This window comes from Mus caroli, unplaced genomic scaffold (genome assembly GCF_978045245.1).
Source record: "Mus caroli unplaced genomic scaffold, Mus_caroli_1 scaffold_14, whole genome shotgun sequence".
NCBI lineage: Eukaryota > Metazoa > Chordata > Mammalia > Rodentia > Muridae > Mus > Mus caroli.
Genome location: NW_028227269.1, coordinates 47,629,024 through 47,648,952, shown reverse-complemented (window position 1 = coordinate 47,648,952; position 19,929 = coordinate 47,629,024). Strand labels below are relative to the sequence as shown.

Here is a 19,929-nt window from a genome sequence, read left to right as displayed (position 1 = left end):
TTAGCATAGAAACATTACACACGAATTAATCCTGGGGACTGAGGATTGAACCTAGGGCCTTACCATCTAGCACTGAGTGACATCCCCAGCCCTAGTCACTCATTTTATCACATACATCTTGAGTGCTAGAATAAAACTCTGCAAATCCCTCCTATAGAAGTAGTTATTTCATAACTGCACCAAGCCCTATACCAATCAAAACATTTGGAAAGAAGAGTGGCCCAGAAAATATATTCGCTTGTATGCAACATAAGGAAAACACCCTGTGCTGCACCCTGTGCTCTCCATGAGTGAAAGAATTACTTCTTCAGGTGTGTGTGCTAGAAGATCAAAGCCCATTGAAACATCATCTTTATTCTGTTTTCCAATTAGACAAAACTGGAGAGAAGTTTTGACCCACACATAAAACCCACATCATCAGGAAGTAGGAAATGCAATGACATGGTAAATTAGAGTCCCATGCAGCTCCCCAAACTTGGGCTGGTTCAGCCAAGCCTCAACTGATTCACTGAGACCAAAATAATTGTATTCATTTAGTAACATTTTACTTTTATTTATGGAACTAGAAAATGGGAAGATGCCCAAGAATTTAGGCATGGAAGAGATCTAAATAAGCATAAAATTCTACCTAGTCATTCTAAGATGAGAGGATTCTGAAGGAAATCAACTTTTTTTTTTTCTTTCTGAAGAATGATGAAGCAATTTTCTCCAGGGACGTGTGACTACATGGAGTCTGCTCTCTACATGGAATTTTCTGCTTGGTGTCAGCACACTGGCGAATGTGAAGTGGATGGTCATGCCAGCCTTCCTTGTCCCAAGGAGGAGTAAACCTCTGAAAATAATAGCATAAGAATAAGAAAACAGATGATCAGTACAGACAAGCCAAAGGTTCATAAGAAAAACAAGATTACACAAGCAAGAATTATTTTAAAGGTATATTAATACTGTATATGGAACATTTTACTTTCTCATGGAAACATGTAATTACATTATGCTTAACAAACATACAAAACCGTGCTCTCCAAAATCAATAACTACATCTCTTTGATTTACTTAATTATCAGATTTAGGGGGTAAGTTTCCATATATTTAATTACACACAAGGAGTTATACATATTTGTTCTGTGGTTTTATTTACTTTTGCATGTTTAAATTTTTTCCTTATTTCTTATCAACTACATTAATTATATGAATGAAATGGTATTTTTTAAGCTGAAGGTAGCCAAGTAGCATGCAAAACAGTGAGAGAATGATTCTTGGGGAAATGTGTTAAAGGTCCTAAGAATTCAACTATTCAAATGTAAATGGAAAAGCTACAGTGAGCCAAACCCATCAACTGGCATATGTTGTCATCTGATTTTTTTTTTCAGTTACTGATTATTAGAAACAAATTGAACCACATTAATAGGAAGAATCTGAAGAAATAAAAAAGAAGAAAAGATATATAGCAAAAGAAAAAGCTTAAGAAGTAAATATCTTAAGTGAGAGGAAATTACTCTCTGGTAGAATGAATCAATGACAAAAAGTCAAAGAAGTAAAACTCCTATGCCTGTCACTGTGAACAGACTAGGCTACCAGTCCAAATAATATACATCCAGACAACGGCTTTTGGTTAGTGGGTTTTTAAAACAACCACTTAGTAGTATGTGTACAAGGAGTAAATAATAGACCAGTAATAGTTTCCTAGAACTCGTAAGATAACAATAGGCTTCAATAAATAATCTTAAGCTTGATTCTATTAGACGTGTTGATCTCAGAAAGCATCTTACTAACTCTATATAGTCAAGTTCTGACTGAAAGAATTTGATCTCTAAGTCCTAAGAACTTATCGTAACAAGATTCTATTTCAATTGTGTAGTGTAAGTTACGAGTGTGATCTTCTAAAATCAAAAACAGAAACTTAGGTATCCACCAAAGTTGCTGTCTTGCTGTATTGGAAGATCATTATTCCAGAGGAGGGTTTGGTTTGTTTTATCTGTATCAATTATATGGATTACTGCACAAACATGAAGACACATCCCAGATTTTTTTTCTTCATTCTTTAATATGCACAAAAACCAGGCTTAGGTCCTGGAAGTTACCTGTCTTGTTTTATAAGTCACACCTGTACTGCTGCTACACATCTGTGGAGCATGGTATCAGCCAACTGTTAATCAAGGATCACTTCCTTTCAAAGTGACTGATGAGCCACTGTTAGAGCAATTTACAAAAATAACTTTTAGGAAAGGTGACTCAAGGGTCTCAGACAGTTCTCACCAGCCCTGAAAGTTCCATGCTTCAAAGTTCATGTTTTATTAATAAGTAGACAATTTAAATGGTCCATTAAATTTTAGAAATAAAACATCATTGGCAATATTTTCTTTTTGATCACAAGCAATGATAATGTCCAAGATTGTCTTTGAAAACTTTTAACCAGCCCTGGCAATGTGAAAAGGAAGATGTAGATTAGGTAGATGCAGGGAGGTATGATTAAAGAGTGCAAACAATGAAGACGCCGGATAAATTCTTACAAAGAGTGTGACGAGCATCTGATAAAAGTACTTGGAGGATAAGGCTTTTGAAGAAAAGCTAAGAAAAACAAATATTGTATGACAAACCTGTTTAAATTTTTCCACTTTGGTTTCATTATCTGCTCAATATTACACAGAAATTCCACACATAGATGATGCTTATGGGAGACTCAATGCAAATCTATCAGACAATTGAGTGTTTCCATTACTAGACACTTGAGAGCAGAACACGTGCTGAAACTTCATGTTCCATTTTTGGTGTATGTCTTTGTTGATTTATGTAATGTAGCTAATAATATGCAGCCTACCCTCGTTTTAAACAAACAAATGAACTTTTAAAAAGCTTTTTCATAAGTTGCTAAGCAACTCCAAAGACACATTTTATTAATTTAACAAATAGCATTCAGATGACAAATCCTTAAAGAAGATTTCTACCTTTGCTTTTATAATAAATAAATAAATAAATAAATAAATAAATAAATAAATAGAGGGGAAAAAAAAGGAAATCTCAGATTTCAGCAGGTACCCTCCTAGTTTTTCCCTATCTAAAGCCTCAGGGCATGTCCAAAGATGTTGCCTTCTTCTATTTTATATATATATATATATATATATATATATATATATTACTGTGTAAAACAGTAATGTTTTTTAATTGAAAACGTTACTAAAATAAAAGTTAAATCCAAGGACTTCCGGTGTAGTGATCCAAAATATTATCAGGCCTGAAGATTGTTTAACCTGAGTTCCAGTGATAAGTTGGATAGAAAAATTTGAGGTTGTGTGGGGATAAAATATGACTTGAAGGGTGCTTAGTAGCATCCAGCAACTTTGCCTACCAGATGACAATGACACCCCAACCCCTGTAGTTGCTATAATTAACTTTTTCTGTAGATAAAACCAAAACATCTAGAGAGGATGGATACAGTAAGAGGACAAATTCATTCATAGTTGAAAATCGCTTTGAATGAATATAGGTATAAATGCTAAATGCAAAATACAACTTGAGCCTAGCCAGTATCTCAATCTCCATCTCTCGATCTCAGTCTCTAGCAATATCTCAAGATTTATTCCCACACATCTACATCAGTCCTCTCCATTGCTGCTGGTAGTGAAGCATAAGTGGTAAGTAATATGATTCTAGGGTAATATAGCTCTCCAAGTATTTGAATATATGCTCATGTTTGGGTTTATCACTTCAGTGTAAATTCCACTGTACGCAAACCAGAGTCAGGGATCCGGTGGTAACCGTGCTGAGAAGCCTTCTCTAGCAATATCATGCTCCAGAATTTTACCTGAATCTTTTCTTATTCCTCTTACATTTTCCTTACGTTTGGTATTTAGATAGAATCATTTAAAAGTAAGTATGAGAGGGCTGACAAGATGACCCAGAAGTTAAGGGCAAATGCCTCTCTTCCAGAGAACCCTGTCTGGTTCTCAGCACCATGTTGTATGTGACTCACAGCCACCTGTAACTCCATCTTCAGAGAGATCTGTATTCCTCTGACTTCCACGTGTACCTTCATTCACGTGAATATGCTCCATGCATATACCTAAGTATTAAAAACTTTTATAGAAATGTGCCAATAATAAAGGTCTTGTAAGTTTTCTTACCCATTCATCTGTGTGTTGATTTTTCATATCCCACACTCAATACCATCTTATCCCTCACATACAAACTGCTTATATGCTCCCAGTCTTCACATGTGACTTATGAAGGACAAATTCATTTTACATGAAAAATGTTCCTAATTAATCCTTCCTTTACTTACAGTATTGTATTTCTGTTAAAAGAATGGCAGAACTACAAATTAATGTGAGGCAATCATTTTCTGACTGTCTTCACTATGCCAGACACTGAACATTGCTTGGTAGCTATTTCTATCAATTTACATTTCATTATTTATGCCCAACTAGATTGTAAGTTCCCAGAGGATAGGAACAGGTTTTATCTGTATCCCTCTGGCACCTTTTAATAATGATGCTAATAAATATGCTTTACATTTGATTAGCAATTATAACCTTTCAAATTAGTTTCATGCTTATTAGCTCATTGGTTATATAATTTCACTATTTTACAATCAATGAGAGTGGGACCTAAAATGCTCTAGGGAACAGTCCATGGGTTACACAATTGGTGCTCAGTAGAATATGTATTTAATATATATCGACTGACTGAATTTAGACTTACAAATTTCCAAACCTAAAATTGCTTGCCTGGTTATAAAAAATGTTTATGGTATTCAAAAGATAAGTGTTATTGTAAAGAACAAGAATCATTAAATGATGCAAAAGACACAACAAAGAAAGTGAGTCAGTTTAAAAAGGGTCCAATTGTAATAGAGCAGCAGGAGAAGGTAAGAAATCTTGTCGTTTCTATGAGAGATTAACTTCCTTTTGCAAGATCTTCTTCACCTCTTATTAAAGAAGTAAAATTGTTTTCAAAAGACAGCAAAATGTAAAGGAAATGCCTTAAGATTAACTTCATCATCCTAAAATTCACAGCATATATATATGCTGTGAATATATATAATATATATATATATATATATATATATATATATATATATATATATAACCAAGAAAAATATTTCCAAAACTTTAGCCGCTCCCCTTGGGGGCATAGCTTCATAAATAACACCAAGATAAAACATATGTGTTTATCTGCCTTTCAGCTGAGTAAGGAAAAAAAAAAAAAAAAGCTGCACCCTCAAAGTGAGGGCATCCTGCCTAAGGAAGCCATCCCTTACCCAGCCATTTATTTTGAAGGCTTAAGTGCAGACACTGGTCTAGGCCCCAATGAAGGAAGAGGTCTAAACCTCAGCTGCTGGTGTGAATCCTGGGCCCGCGGTGGAGAAAGGGGCAAGTGAAAAGGTCTGAAAAGCCAGAAGTGATTTCCTTGGGCCTTTTCTTTCAGCCTTGAGCTCCCTTCTGCTCACTTAGGAAGTGAAGGCATTTAAAGAAAGCTGAAAATAAAAACAACTGGAGAGGAAAAGTTTAAGACATCACCACCAGCCAGGAGGAAAGAGCCACCCGGTGCCCAAACCACCCTTCAGCCACGTGACTGGTGTGAGACGAGAGAGGGGAGCGAACCCCCCAGGCCGGGGACCGGGCTGGTCGAAGGTCCGGTGAGGACCTGGGGAGGAGGGGCGGTGCCGCTAGACGACCGAGAAGCCCGCCGGAGGGTTGCAGGCCCCGGCGGCATCGCCGCAGGTCTTCTCCGGGAGCCCGCTCCGGCTTTTCCCAGCGGTTCCTCCAAGCGGAGCCCCGGGCGCGCGGCCGGAGGGTCTCCGGGCACTTGGCAGACGGCGCCAGGCGCCTTAGCGAGCTGCGTCCGAGCTCGGGGATCCAGGGCTGGAGGATGGCTGGGTTCGGCCGCGAGGGTCCTTGGGTCCGCGGACCGTCCAGCGCTAATAGGCCGGGCCGGGAGGCTCCCCTAGGGCCGCGAGGAGAGCGCGGAGGCCCGGCCCGGCCGTGGAGCCCTGCGCCCTGCTTCCCGAGGCGCGGTAGAGCGCAGGAGCGCGCGGGCTCGAGACGCGCCACGCTTTTCAGTCTAAACTGGGAAGAAGATTGTTCCCGAGGTTTTGTTTATCCAGAGACTGAAAAGGGAGAAACTCAAGTCTGTTGGCATCTTCCCTCGCCCCGCCCTACCCTGAATTAGTTCTGAAAAGCCTGCCCAGCGCAGGAGGGGATGGAGGGAGCAACCCCTTTCCTTTCAGCAACCCTCTCTCTCCCGCCCTCAGTCTCCACACACCCTTCACTAGCTCGGCTCAGGAGTTTGCACAAAGTCCGCCAGAGGATCGCAAGAGCCCCTATTAACTAAGCACCAGTAGATGATTGGCTTATGAAAATGGAAGTAGAAAGTCGCTTGCTTGTCACGGTATAATTAAAATTCACTCCCCTTACTAGTCTTAATAGTCAGGGCACTTCCACCACATTGTTTATAAGCTCCGGTAGGGTCTAAAGCGAGAAGAGATTCCAGACGAAGTTGCTACTACAAATCCTCCACCTCAGTATTATAGAAACTTTACTTCCATTCCCAAAGGCCAGGCCTAATGACCCCAGGGCCTGCCTATGGGTCTGTTGCCTGCTAACCTGGAAAGGGAAAGCAGTCAGGGATCAGAGTCTGAACTCAGTATCCTAACTACATGTGGTTATTGACAAAGGGAGGGGGAGAGTGGAGGAGGGAAATGGAAAGGAAAAACAGGGGGAAAAATGTGTTCATTTACACATTTCCTGTGCAGAACAAAAAAGTCCCACCATCAGCAAAAGAAGCCTTTTCCTCCAAAATAGCAGCCAAAGAGGGAGAATTAGAATATGCATAAAACTCCTTCATTTTCATTTGCACAGAGCATGATTTCCGGCACATTCGATGTAAGCTGCGCGATTAATCCCATCGCCTAAACAGTATTTCACTTAGCATCTTTCCAAAACTCACCTAAAGAAAATTACTGTCTTCCCACGACCCTTTTTGAGGTACCATTTCCTAGTGTGTCTGCCAATAAGAATTCCCTTGATGGGGTTATAAGTTGGGGTTTCCTAGCCATCCTTTCCTCACCCGAGCCCCATTTCCCTGAAAGCTAGCTGCCGGCTGTGAAGCCAGGGCTGGAAGCCACAGCCTAATGGAAAGTGTGTTTTAAAAGACAATAAACATGCTTTTCTTTTTTATCCTCTTGTGTCCTGAAAAATCTTTCAAGTTAGCAGTAACCAAGACCTTTGCACATAGACACCTCTGAGCATCTGCCTGTCCTCAAGAATAAAAGAGAATTGCACAACCTTACTCAGAGTAATGCTGTGCCTCGCAAATATTCAGCCTATAGAGCCACTAAATCCCCACAGCATAACCTTCATGTTTTGTTTTGCCAGTTACAACAGATCTGGTTGCATCTTCCTTGAAAAAATTCTTTGTTGCGAAAAACTGTTAGCAACATTTGAAACAATTCATTCTTTTTGACCTGGGCTTATTCCTGCCTGTGAAAATGTATGTTTCTTTCATTTAATAGAGTGTGAATAATGGATGGAATTTGTATGTCTTGGCTTACTGCTAAAAGAAAAGCTTCATTCCAGGAAACTCAACTCTAATTCTTCACTCCTCCATGTCCCAGTATGGAAGAAAAATCTGTATTTGCTCACAATATAAAGATGCATCTGGAAAGATTTCCTTCAGTATCTGCAGATTTCAAGTAAATCTCAATTACCAGTACTTTAAAAGAAATGCTAATATTTATTTGACTTTTAATTTGCATGAAATAAGCAATGCTTGGTACATTTAGTTTGGCATACACTGGATATGAATAAGCGTTTAAATATATGGTTTCTGTTGGCTAAAATTTTATTACGCTATTGGACTATAGAAGCTTATTAATTTAATTAAATGGGTTTGTAAACTTTACAGGCATAAGAGTTTCTGCATACTGTTAACACTAAAATAAATGCTTTCAGTTTTTATTTACATCAAATATCATCACCAGAGAATCATTAAATGTAGTTATTCTCAGTTGCACATTCCAGTTTTGGTTCAGAAGTTCTCAGTCATATAAAATAAAATACAAGATATTAGAAAATAAGTTCTTCCAAAGCCATATTTAGTGAGTAAATGACAGAATTGAGAGCCATGTTTTAGTAATGATCACTTCCCTTAATTTTCTTACTAAAACAAGTGATAGTTCTATTTCTTAATAAAAGGTACAATTCTTAATAAAAGAATCATAGTAACAAAATATCCTCCTTAAGACATTATTTTGATTGTAATTAAATATGCAGAAGTATATTTACAGAGGAATTGGGGTGAATTCAGTGGGCTATTAAACTCCAGGCATTGAGAAATTCTGAGGTGCCACTGAAATGTGGATCTACTAGCACCCAAATCTGCCACATCCCACTGCAGACGTACAGAGATGCATGAGAACTGAGCATCACTGCAGTGAATTTATTCTCCGAAATGAAAGCGCCTCTTTCTTTGCTGAAATGTAATGAAATGATGTTCTCACAAACTGGAAATGTTTTCCTTGAAATGAAAAAGGCTACAAGGAAATAAGTGTAAAGGGTGCTCAGCCTCCTTCCATAGACAGCAAAGATCACAAAGAACTAAAGCAATGGGGGCTGCGCCTGTCCCCTCCCCTGCTTCCTTCTTTTAATGTTTCTGTTGTGGATTGTGTGTTCACTGAGGTTTGAAGGAAATATCTCACAAAAATAAATAAATAAATAAATAAATAAATAAATAAATAAATAAATAAATAAATAAAAGTTTCCAGAACACAAACTGGCTACTGATATTTATGTCTTTGTTTTTGTTTTCTGTTTGTTTGTTTACCCTTTTAAGAGTCGAGGGTCTTCTTTATTGTACATTGCTAGGGCCACATGCATGCAGCTAATCTTACACCAATCCATCCTGTGACTCAGATCTCTCTTCATGTGGCCATAGGTGCTGAACTGACAAGGAATTTCTACCTTGGTGTCTGTTTTTCTTTCCCACAACTGCCCTTCCTCTCCTAACCAGCTGCCCTCTCTTCTCAAGAAAAGGGGGCAATAATAAACCACCTGCTTGAGAGTTAACATGTGCCTGACAAATGCCAAATCTAACCCCCATACCTTTTAATTTCTTCATTTTATTTAATTTCCCTTTTTGTGGAGGGTGAAAGTGGTGCTACGTGTTCAGTAGACAGGAAGAATATTAGACTGAGATGATGTTAGAGTAGTTTAAGTGTAGACCTACCGACAGACTTTTTCCACCTAGGACTGAGTTACCATTTGCTCAACCAACATGGATAGATGTCAGAGAAGCATCTCTTGGACATGGAGAAATGGGTTTTGCTTTCCTAGGTAGACCACGGGCAAAGTCTACTACCACTAAATCTACTTTCTTTAATCTTCTTTACATCTGCCTGTTCCTAAAGCAATCCAAAGAATTCATTCTGGGGTGGGAGGGGATACTGATGCTAAGATGCTATGTCTAGCTTTACAGAGTGGATCCAGTGATCTCTGACTTCACTGGACACTTAAAACTCTCTTATTAACTTCCTTGCCTTTGTGAACATAGTTTCTAAATACCAGGACTTTGCTACTGACCAGAAGTGATCTAGGGAGAAGATACCCTAGCCCTCACTCAAGAACCCTTCACATGTCTACCTCTGTTCCAGACTGCTTTAAGAATGGCATACATCTTCCGGGGAACATACCCATAGCCACGATGGAGTCTGAATATAGAAGCACTCAGTAACATTTACCAGGACCTACTAAGGGAGTCTTTCTTCAGAAACTTGAGTTTATCTAGACAGAAATCATTCATGAGCAAAGCATGAACTTGGCTGAATGTTCAACCCCCCACATAACACAAATCTAAGGCTGAAGTGGGTTTGATTTTCTTCCTGCTGGCCTTAGAATTATTTTAAGTCCACTTCTGCTATGGAACTTAAGTTTGTTATTATTTGTAGTTTATTTGGCAACATTGTTGAAGGTTTGTTACTTTTCTTGTTGTGGTTGTTATAGTATTCACTGGAAGTTTAGGAAGATTAGTCAGGTTAATTAGTTTATTGGTAATTTAAGGCTGAGAACTAGTAATTAAGCCCAAACTATAAATGATCATGGATGATTCATAACGATGTAGAATTTAGAAGGAAGATAATATAAATTTTGGACACCAAGTTTTTGCATCTGTGAAATAATTGAGGACTTGGGGGATCAAGACTATGATAACTGATAATATGTTTTAGTCACCCAATCACTCTCCCCCCGCCCAGATTATCAGTAATCTGTTTGATAGACTTAAAAACCATTTTTTTTAAAAAAGCAGAGAACAAAGATGCGATGAATGACCCCCATGTCACCAGATTTTTCACATGGATTCCCTGTGCTCAGGACCATCCTAGCATATAAGATCTCTGCCCTCCAAATCAGCCTTTTCCTTCTCTCTGCTCCTCTTATGAGTCTCTCTGAAAAGGAAGCATACTGTAAGACAAGGAGACAAACTCACCCCTCTCAGGCATGCTCTATGGAATAGAAACCCAGCAGTAAACTTTTCCTTACAATAAGTTCCTGCTCTTTCAAATATAATTAATATTTTGATAGTATAGTTCTTTAACTACACATATACACATGAAAACAGGCGCACCCTCTAGTTTTGCTGTTTGTACATCTAAAACCAAATTGGATACTTTCTTTCAGTGGCTCTTAAAATACTTCTAGTTCATCAGCACATTATGATAACTATAATCCAAATATTATAAATTTTTGTTAAATATTATTTAATAACAAAAGATACTGTGATATAATCTGATACAGAAATTTACGACATACCAGGCAAAATCTCCAAGCCCCTATTTATCTTTTGAAAATTTAATAATGGAAGCAGAATTTTAGTATCTTTATTTTATCTACGTGAGGTTTAATTGACAAATGTGTATGAAAAAACTAGTAACCATAATATCAAAGTTTAGTGAGCTTGTTAAGACTTTGTCAAATACCTCAGCTCTCTGTTTTAGGTCAATTAGTTCAAAAAGTTGCTCGTAGTTATGCATAAACAAATGTGACATAGATGGTCAGAAACACATATGCACAGATATGTAGCTAAGGACATAGGAGTTAAGTGAACAAGTCTGAGGTTCCATATTTATGACTTCTATATACCTAGCATTTCATCTTTCTGAACAGATTAACATGTTAAGAGCCGATGAATATACAGACAGTGGGCTATGGCACACTTTCCATCTTTGGTAAAGAACTGAATACTGTTGACCAAATATCAAACTTTATCTACCATGTTATGGAGTACAGAAGCTATGTGAAACCCATAAATGGATTTGCAAACCTCATGGGGATACTGTTTGATATTTGAATATATAGAAGGTACTAGCAAGGCAAAGAAATCTCTTACACATTTCTCTCTTCAAACTTTTTGGAAGGAATGTCTCAAAGTATTAGCTTCTCATAAACATTTTGAAACTTTCTTACTTTTCTTATTTAATATTTAAAATTATAAAGCAAAATAAGAAAGAACAAGGGAGTCTATGAAGGTGGTTTTAAGTAGATATTTTCAAGAATATGAGAGAAACATAACTTTTTCTGACTGCAGCATGATTCTTGAGAACCCTTAATCTTTGTGGTTGTTTACGATGCAATTCTTTTTATTGCTTTCTTCCAAGTATAAATGTGAGACTGACACTTCTTCACACTCATGGGGTTAACACACATATTAAATATTAGTTACATTTTTAACAGAAAAGCCCCCATAGGAGTACAAACTCAGTATTAGCATGTGAATAAACTACTATCCCACTCGTTTCGGGTATAGACAATTGAACGAATAGTTTCAATCGCATAGATTCCCAAGGATGTGTGAAATATAAAACACAAGTTCTCCCCCAGAATTCCTGATGTGTCCTTATTCCTTTCCCTGGATCTCCTTCCTTTTGTTTTGCTTTTTCAGTAGAACTACTGTGATCTCGAGTGAGGTTTTGTTTGGCTCTGGTTAATATTAAAGAAGATCACACACGGTTGAAAAATATTGTTATTTTTCTTTAATGGGGAAAATTGGACTCCCGCGTGTCAGATCTGTGGATTTCCGAAAGGCAGTGGGAATGGTACTGACATCACTTTGCACTTTAACAATCCGATTTGGTCAGAGTACAAGTTGTTTGTTTAACCCGACAACTCGGTGCACCCTGTCGCACACTTTGCACACTCATTAAAACGATTATTCACGACCTGTCGAGTGTTTTCGGGTTCATTCACAGGAAAGGCTTGCATCCAGAGAGCAATTCAAGTCAACACTGTCCACTATACCACGCACGTGAGGACGAGTTGGTGCATGCGTGAAAGATGCGGGGAGGGGTTGGTGAGTAAGCGCCCTGGCTGTTAAATCCTTCCCGACAAGGGGTGCTACGGAATCTCCACCTCCTTAGAGTGCTTACAGCACTGGGTTCCAAAACCGCCACTTCACTACCTAGCTCCAAAGACTTGAAAAGGAAAAGAGAATTTAAACAAGTGAAGCAAATAAAGGTAGCCCCCCTCCCCCACTTCTCTCTCCCTCCCATTCAATCTTCTGCAAAACTTTAGATCCCAGGATACCTCCTGCCTGTGGTCCCTATACTTATGGACAACCACTTCGATCCCCAAAATAATTCGGATCTACTTTCTATATATCTTATAGTCACTAGGGGGAAGGGAAGGTATAGCAAATAAATAATAATAAATGTTTTTAAAATAAGGAGGAAAAAAGGATCCCTAGGTGCTTGTGCTCCTATCTGAAAGTGGAAGGACTGGTCCTGCACACTGACAAAAGTGGTGCAGATTAAATATTAAATAGCCTTCAATACGATAGGCCACTTTTGTTTTTGTTTTTCAGTTTTCAAGCAACTTTTTAATACTTTGTAATGGCAACAGAAGACCACAAATAAGGTTATATCTCAACCCCCTACTCCTGGCTCTTACTTAATGAACACAGTGAATGGCTCAGGTGCTCCTATTTCCTGTTAAGATGGATCCTGGTACATACTATCCATGTGCTGCATTAGTGTAAAGGATATGACTATCTTCAAAAGATGTAATAACATGCACACTAATAAAACGTATGTGTATTCATGTATTTAATATATAGGACATTATATGGCTATTTTTCTGGATAAGGACCCTTGGCATAATTTCGAGTTAGCAGTTGTTTAAAATGTCCAACATCTATATTTAAATGATCCATCCTTTATTTTTTCATTAAAAAAAAAAAACAGCTGAAAACACATGGCTATCTTATTTTTGTGAAGCTAACCCAGACAAACCAATGGAAAACAATGTCTTATTTGTGAGTTCCATTCTATTTAAACCTAAGCTCACCAAATCATGTTTTCTATGTTATTGAAACACATCAATACTATATGTGAAGAAAAGAATGGAGGCTCTCAAGCAGCATGAGGCTTTAAGCAGAAGCGGGTTCCCAATTACTAAAAAAGCTAGAATGAATAAACAATTTCGTAAACTGGTCCCACTCTCAGACTCCACTATGAGGTGTACTTAGAATGGATGGGTTTTCGCTTCCTACAATAAGCTCCTGCATTAAAGGCAATGTGTGACAATAATAAAGAGGGAGACACTGAAATATGGGAAGAAAATAGCTGAAACCTCTGCATAAATGAACACAAATCAATGTAGTAATACATAACACTATTGATGCAGAAATGATCGATTTTAGTCTTCCAACCTGCAATCGGAGTTTGCCATGTTTAATTAACAGTTTTTTCCCAGAATGGAAATAGATAAATAAAAACAAAACAAGACAAAAAACGAGCAATACCTGCTGACAATTCTATTCAATTCTACTTAATTTTTCCCAGAATATTTTTGATAAGGTTGGCCAAGTACTCTCTTTTTTCCTAAGAAAGCATTGCCAGCTTTTAAAATCACATTATTAATTATAGAAATTATTGAAGTATTAAATAATAAAATTACCACCTTATTCTTGCTCTGAATTTTTCAACACTCATCCCAGTCTCTAATTATTCATTCAGCACATTTTAATAGAGCAAACACAATAGTTCTTCCTATTATCAAAGTTTCTTCAGATCCTGGAATACTATTAGGTTCAAAGATTCTTTGGCTACCTGTAATATAGCAACTGAGAAAGGTGTTGATCCCCCAATAGGCATGAACACGCTCTCTCCTGAGACCACATAAGCTTTATGGGAGAAAAAAGAGGAAAATATGCACTACTTCAAGGCTATTTTGTACGATAAATACAAAATGAACATATATCAGACTCAACAAAATAGCTATACTTTAGTTTTCTAGAATACACACCTAAAACAATGTTGAAAGTTTCCATATAGCTAATTTTTCGTTTGTGAGAAATTCTTAGCAGGCAGAGGTGTGTATTTGGCTTCTGAATACTAATGGGAATTGTGTTCATATTTTTTCATCTATGAGCCTTATTCACAAGTTTGAAAAAGAATTTCCCACTTATAATGCTCAACTTAGAAATAACATCATTGCACATCAGCCGTGAACTGATTATTTTTATAATATTGCACAATCAAGGATTTTTCTTGACTCCTGCCATACCCATCTAGAGCCAAGCATTCAGGGGCAACCAGACCCAAAGGAAAAATATCATCAGTTATTGTTTAGGGCTAATTTAACAGATAATTTAACTTCAAACAACAATGATTAGGTCATTAAATTTCAGAGTCATGAGAAAATGAAAGAACCAACCGAGAGACAATTCTCTCTAACCCCATTACAGTTTTCAGTCTTCCTTTTCAATCAAATTAAAACAAACAAACAAACTGTATCTGCCTAAGCAGGAAGATACCTTTGCTCCTTAAAGCACACAAAGAGGAAAGCAATAACAGGAAATGAGGAGGAGGAACGAAAATGAAGGTGTCTATTTCAACCCGGGATTCTATAAATATAGGAAAATTCAACTTTAGCCGAAAATGAATATCCAAACGTGTAGTTATTTAACATGCTCTTTAGTACCCACCCGAAGTTTTGCAAATTTCGCCATGAGCTATATGCTCTTTCCTCCTGTGAGGGCTTTTCCGCAATGCCAAAGACTCTGAAATTCTCTAGGCCACAGACCCGGAAAAGATGTAAGCCATTCCATCTCTCCTTACAGACTTACAGGCAGAATTCTGAGTTATTTGTTATTATCATAAGTGACTTCTCGGATCACGGCCTCGGGATTTCTGCCTATTTTAAGTTTTGCTAAAGGGCCAGGATGCAGCAGCGACGTGGAAGCTTAACAACTAAGCTTGACTGTTGTAAGAGGGAGGTGCAAGTGGAAGCATCCCCCTGCATTTCTCATCTCTTCCCTTCAATTCTTCCAAAAGGAAGATAATTCCTAGCGATTCTCCGCGCTTCCGCGGTAATCTGCTTCCCAGCCCGCTTTTGTCTCCCTAACTCCATGCTGCTCCTAGCGTTCAGGAAATTTCCTACCCGAATAACGGAGGCGTGGGCAATAAACCAGAAGGAGATAGACGTAATAAAAGACTATTGAAAAATCAGTTTTACCAACTACCGGGTGAGTGCTGAGATCTGAAACTGCACCCCATAAACAAAGACTAACTAACAACTTCTTAGGAGTAGGGAAAGGATCTTAGATCCCTAAGAAGGAAGGTAAGGTAGGGGAGCCTGCGGCCGCAGCTCTGGGAAACCAGTTCCCCAAGCGGCGGCGGTGTCCTGGGCTAGAGCGCCCTCGCGTTGCTGCTCGCCAGCAGCGCGGTTCCTTGGGCAGGGAGGCCCGCAAGGGCGATCTGAACGCGGGCCCAGAACGACAGGCCTTGCAGCGGAGCAGCCCCAGCTAGCTCTACTGCCTGGTACACGTTTCTGCTGTTAGTCCCTAACCCGAGACCTCAACTCCGGACCGAATCCTGCCGCTCTACTTGGAGTCCAGCCCAGCGCCCTCTCCAAAGCCAGTCCGAGTCCAGAGGCCAGGGCAGGCCATCCGGACACCACAGCCCGGCCTCTCTCCGGAGCTTCGGGAGGAGTCAGCCAGAGTCTGGCGCGCTTGCAGCCACCGTGGGACAACCAGACTCTGGAGCATACAGCGCTGGCTCCTAAGTGTGCATTAAAAATCAATTATTTTCCTGAGATTTCCAAAGCCGGGAACTGAGCTATTCCCAACAGGGACAAAGTCAAGCCCAGAACGGTGCTCATTTCCCTAGATTTTTTTTTTCCTCCTCTGTGAGACCAAGAAGTCTCCTCTCAAGTGGCTCTGAACTCGACCTGCACCAGATCGGTTTGGTCCTGTAGAGACCCTAGCTTGACACAGCCAAAGGAGCTGAGGAAAGAGGGCCCGCACTGGGTGAGGCTGGCAATGCCAGTGTAAAAGTAGAAAAGAAAGCATGAGAGAGAGAGAGAGAGAGAGAGAGAGAGAGAGAGAGAGAGAGAGAGAGAGAGAGAGAGAGAGAGAGAGAGAGAGAGATTGGTTCTTAATGATATAAAAACCATCTTGATGCCGACGATCCCAGGTTTGAACATTAAATTTCCTTGTTCTCTGAAGCAGCCATGAAATTCAGAAATCTCCATTAAACGAAATACCTTACACTGCTGTACACACTAGAGTATCCCATTGCCTTCTCCATATAAATTTATCTTCTTTTCTTCCTTCTTTGAAGTATCTAAATCCTCTTTACCTAGGCATCCACCATGATTTCTGTCCACGTGGACAAATCACGCATTCTTCCACCTATGGTTGTGAGAATCTATTCGCTTGGAACAATTTCCAAGTGGGAAAAAAGAACACTTAAGCCTACAAGCGTCTAGATTTAAGGGTACATCCACAGTAGCCTGTGGGACACGCTAACGCTAACCACCCACCACCACGTGCGGCAGGGAAGACTTTCACTTACCGATCTCCTGGTGAGAGTGTTCACAGTTCTCAAGTCCTCAGCAGCCTTCCGACAACATCGAGCAGAACCTTGGATTGGGGGGTGGGGTGGGGGCACCAAATCGGGAGGGAGGGAGGAAGACAAAACATAACACTACGTCATATATTCGCAGCCCAGAGCCCCTGGGCCTACATTTCCTGGACAAAGTCTTCAAGAACTGAGTGGGGGAAAGGGCCAATTTAGGAACTGGAAACTAAAAGATAGCTTAGTTTTAACTATTGGAGCTTAGGGGAGGAGTTCCTGGAGGAATCGTAAGGCAGGGCAATTGGGGTGAGAGAAAAGTGGGGAAATTGGAAGCAAAAGAAAAATCGAAAATGGATTTTCCAGCTATCTGGAAGATCGCTAATACCCTTTAACTCTTACAGTAGGAAGAACTCAGTCATATTGTTGCTAAAGAGAATTTAGATGACCACTATTCTTTTTGTAACTCCAGGATCTGGCCTTGAGTAGAAGTATAATGAGGGGAAAATTTAAAATTCAATGTTTACCTACCCTGCTTCTTAGAAGGGCTGTGCAGATTTTCCTCTGGAGATTTCCATCTGTCTGGAGAAGCTGGAGCATGGCTGGGGCCAGGTTATCTGCTGAAGTCGGAATGTACAGGAACCCCGCCCCTCTAGACACAGTAACACAACCTCAGCCACCCATCTCAGCCAGCACTGAAACCTGTAATGATCTTCACCTTCACCCTGTGTTAGCCTAATTCTCCAATAGGCTTTTAGCCTTAAAAAGAACCAACTACATTAGCTTCTCACAAAATTAATTTATCAAAATTAAAATTATCTCAATGCATGCAAAATCCTCAATGAGAAAGTAGAAAATACATGTTGTAAAAATCAAATTTTTATATAGACTTCGAATATATTTTATGTGCCCATGTCTTTGGGGTGAAATATGTACCAACTTGAATACATATTATAATGAATACACTTCAGGACAGATTTTTTTCCTTTCTGCCCTTGCTATGATTCCAGCCATAGAAGACATGGGAAGACTACCTTCATTATCAGAACACTTGTATTGAACAGTTTTAGACTAACTTGATTTCCAGTATTGCAATTATAGGAAGAAAATATTTGGAAGAAATTCCCTTTCTGTTGCATTTTAAATCATTTCCGTGTGTTTATGTACTAACAGTTTCATTAACTTTCAATTATGTCAATTGAAATACTAAATCTGTAATATTACAATTTGGAGTTTTAATTTTTAAATCGTGATCATTTTCAAAAAGGTGAGTCTCTACTTCATTTTAAGCAATATAAGTCTACGTGAAAATAATCTCCAAAGGGTTTTAGAAGTGTTCGTCTGGACTGAACTTATTGCAATCAGCAAAAAGTTGGTGACAATACACAGTAAAACACTGTAACAGGTCTGAAGCAAAATTAAATGTATCAATGCCATAGAAAATTGTCATTTTTAAAGGAGGATATCCTGAGGGAGGGTCAGTCATATCAAAATTAATGAAATAAAAATGTTCATAGACTGGGCTTCAGAAAAGCCTTTACCAAATTATATATATATATATATATATATATATATATATATATATATATATATATTCATTCTTGCTTATGTCTAGGAAGCCTAATAAACAAACTCCCAATCACATCCTCTATATTAGTAAATTAGACATGGGCTAAAGCACACTTGTACTCCAATATCTAGTTCCATAAATACAAAAAGTCAACTTCATTATGGACTTGAAAGTACAAAAATGTTGCCATTGAAATTATATTTCTTTATCTTCTAAATAAACATTTTATAAAATTATAAATAAGTATGGAGTGTTCATTTATGCTGGCCAGAGAGAAAACACTCACTAAAGAAATGTTTCTTAAATATCTAGTTCTATTAGCTTTACTCTGTGAATTCAGCTTTCCTTTCAACTTTTGATAGTTAATACTGTGTTTCCTCTATGGTAGTACATACTTATTCCATAAATAAAGCCCATAGCAGAAGCAAGCAATAAGTCATCCTATTTTTCCTCTAATCTAAATGTAGGCCTTTCCCTGTTTGTCTCCCAGCTATGCAATGAAGATTTCCTTTGCCTAAGCCCACATTCCCTGCCTCCCCCCTTACTTTTGTGTGTGTGTGTGTGTGTGTGTGTGATTCACTTTTAAAAACTGTTAGATTTTTAAAAAAAACTTATATCTAAGCAAAATCTGTTCTCACATTAAGATGGAGATAATCAAACTAGTCTATTTTGCCCATCTCTCTCTTTTCAATTTGATTCCAGCTTTTTTAAATTTCATAAGATCTCTCTCCCCTTCTTCCCCGCTTTCTCCCCTTCTCCCTTCTTCCTTTCTCCAATTCACAACCCAGCCATCCCCATTTCCCAACATCAGCTATTCTAAATTTAAAATCAATTTTAGCCAACCTGCTTCTCCACTAGGTTCACTGCCCCTCTTCCCCTGAGCAACTCTCTAAGTGTTTGCTGATAACATCTTAGGGACAGATTATTTTTCACTGGACCCATTGTAAAAAGTGGCCAGCTTATTGCATTACTGCAGAACACATTTCAGACTATACAAATGTAACAAATGAACAACTTGCCTTCCACAGAATCACCACAGGATCCAATTAATTACTAAACCTTTAACTCAGGTTTTCTAATTATTTTCTGGAATTATAGTGAGTGGGCTGTCTGAAACAATTTGAAAAAGTTTTCATTTTCATATGTATGCGTATGTATACACTTAATATATCTCATATATATATGCATATTGCAGTTAAAACCAAAAATTTGTTCTGTATAAGCGAAAGAAACACATCTGTAAATTAAATTATACAAATATATTAAAAAGCGAATCAAACAAGTACCTCTATGTGGTAAAAATGGAGGGGGGGGAGATAAGGCTATTTTACTGTGAATAACTAGAATTTTAAGTTGATGTAATTAAAAATATAAATATCAACATCCATCTATAAATCATTACAACAGGTGATCACTTCAGTAACTCTATAATCCAACTCAGCACATCTTTATTAGAATTCTTTCACTGTGGGTAAAAAGCCAGAAAAATAAATGCTGACTTAGAAAGTATAAATAC

At 38.5% G+C, this 19,929-nt stretch overlaps 1 long non-coding RNA gene across 1 annotated transcript; it reads right to left on the bottom strand.

The window, feature by feature from the left end:
- Positions 1 to 333: 333 nt before the first annotated feature.
- Positions 334 to 18,337, bottom strand: LOC147001226 (uncharacterized). Its single transcript, XR_015045219.1, has 3 exons — positions 17,375 to 18,337; positions 16,844 to 16,911; positions 334 to 832 (listed from the first exon to the last, which is right to left on the bottom strand). It is a non-coding gene; the product is annotated as an uncharacterized LOC147001226 (long non-coding RNA).
- Positions 18,338 to 19,929: the final 1,592 nt, after the last annotated feature.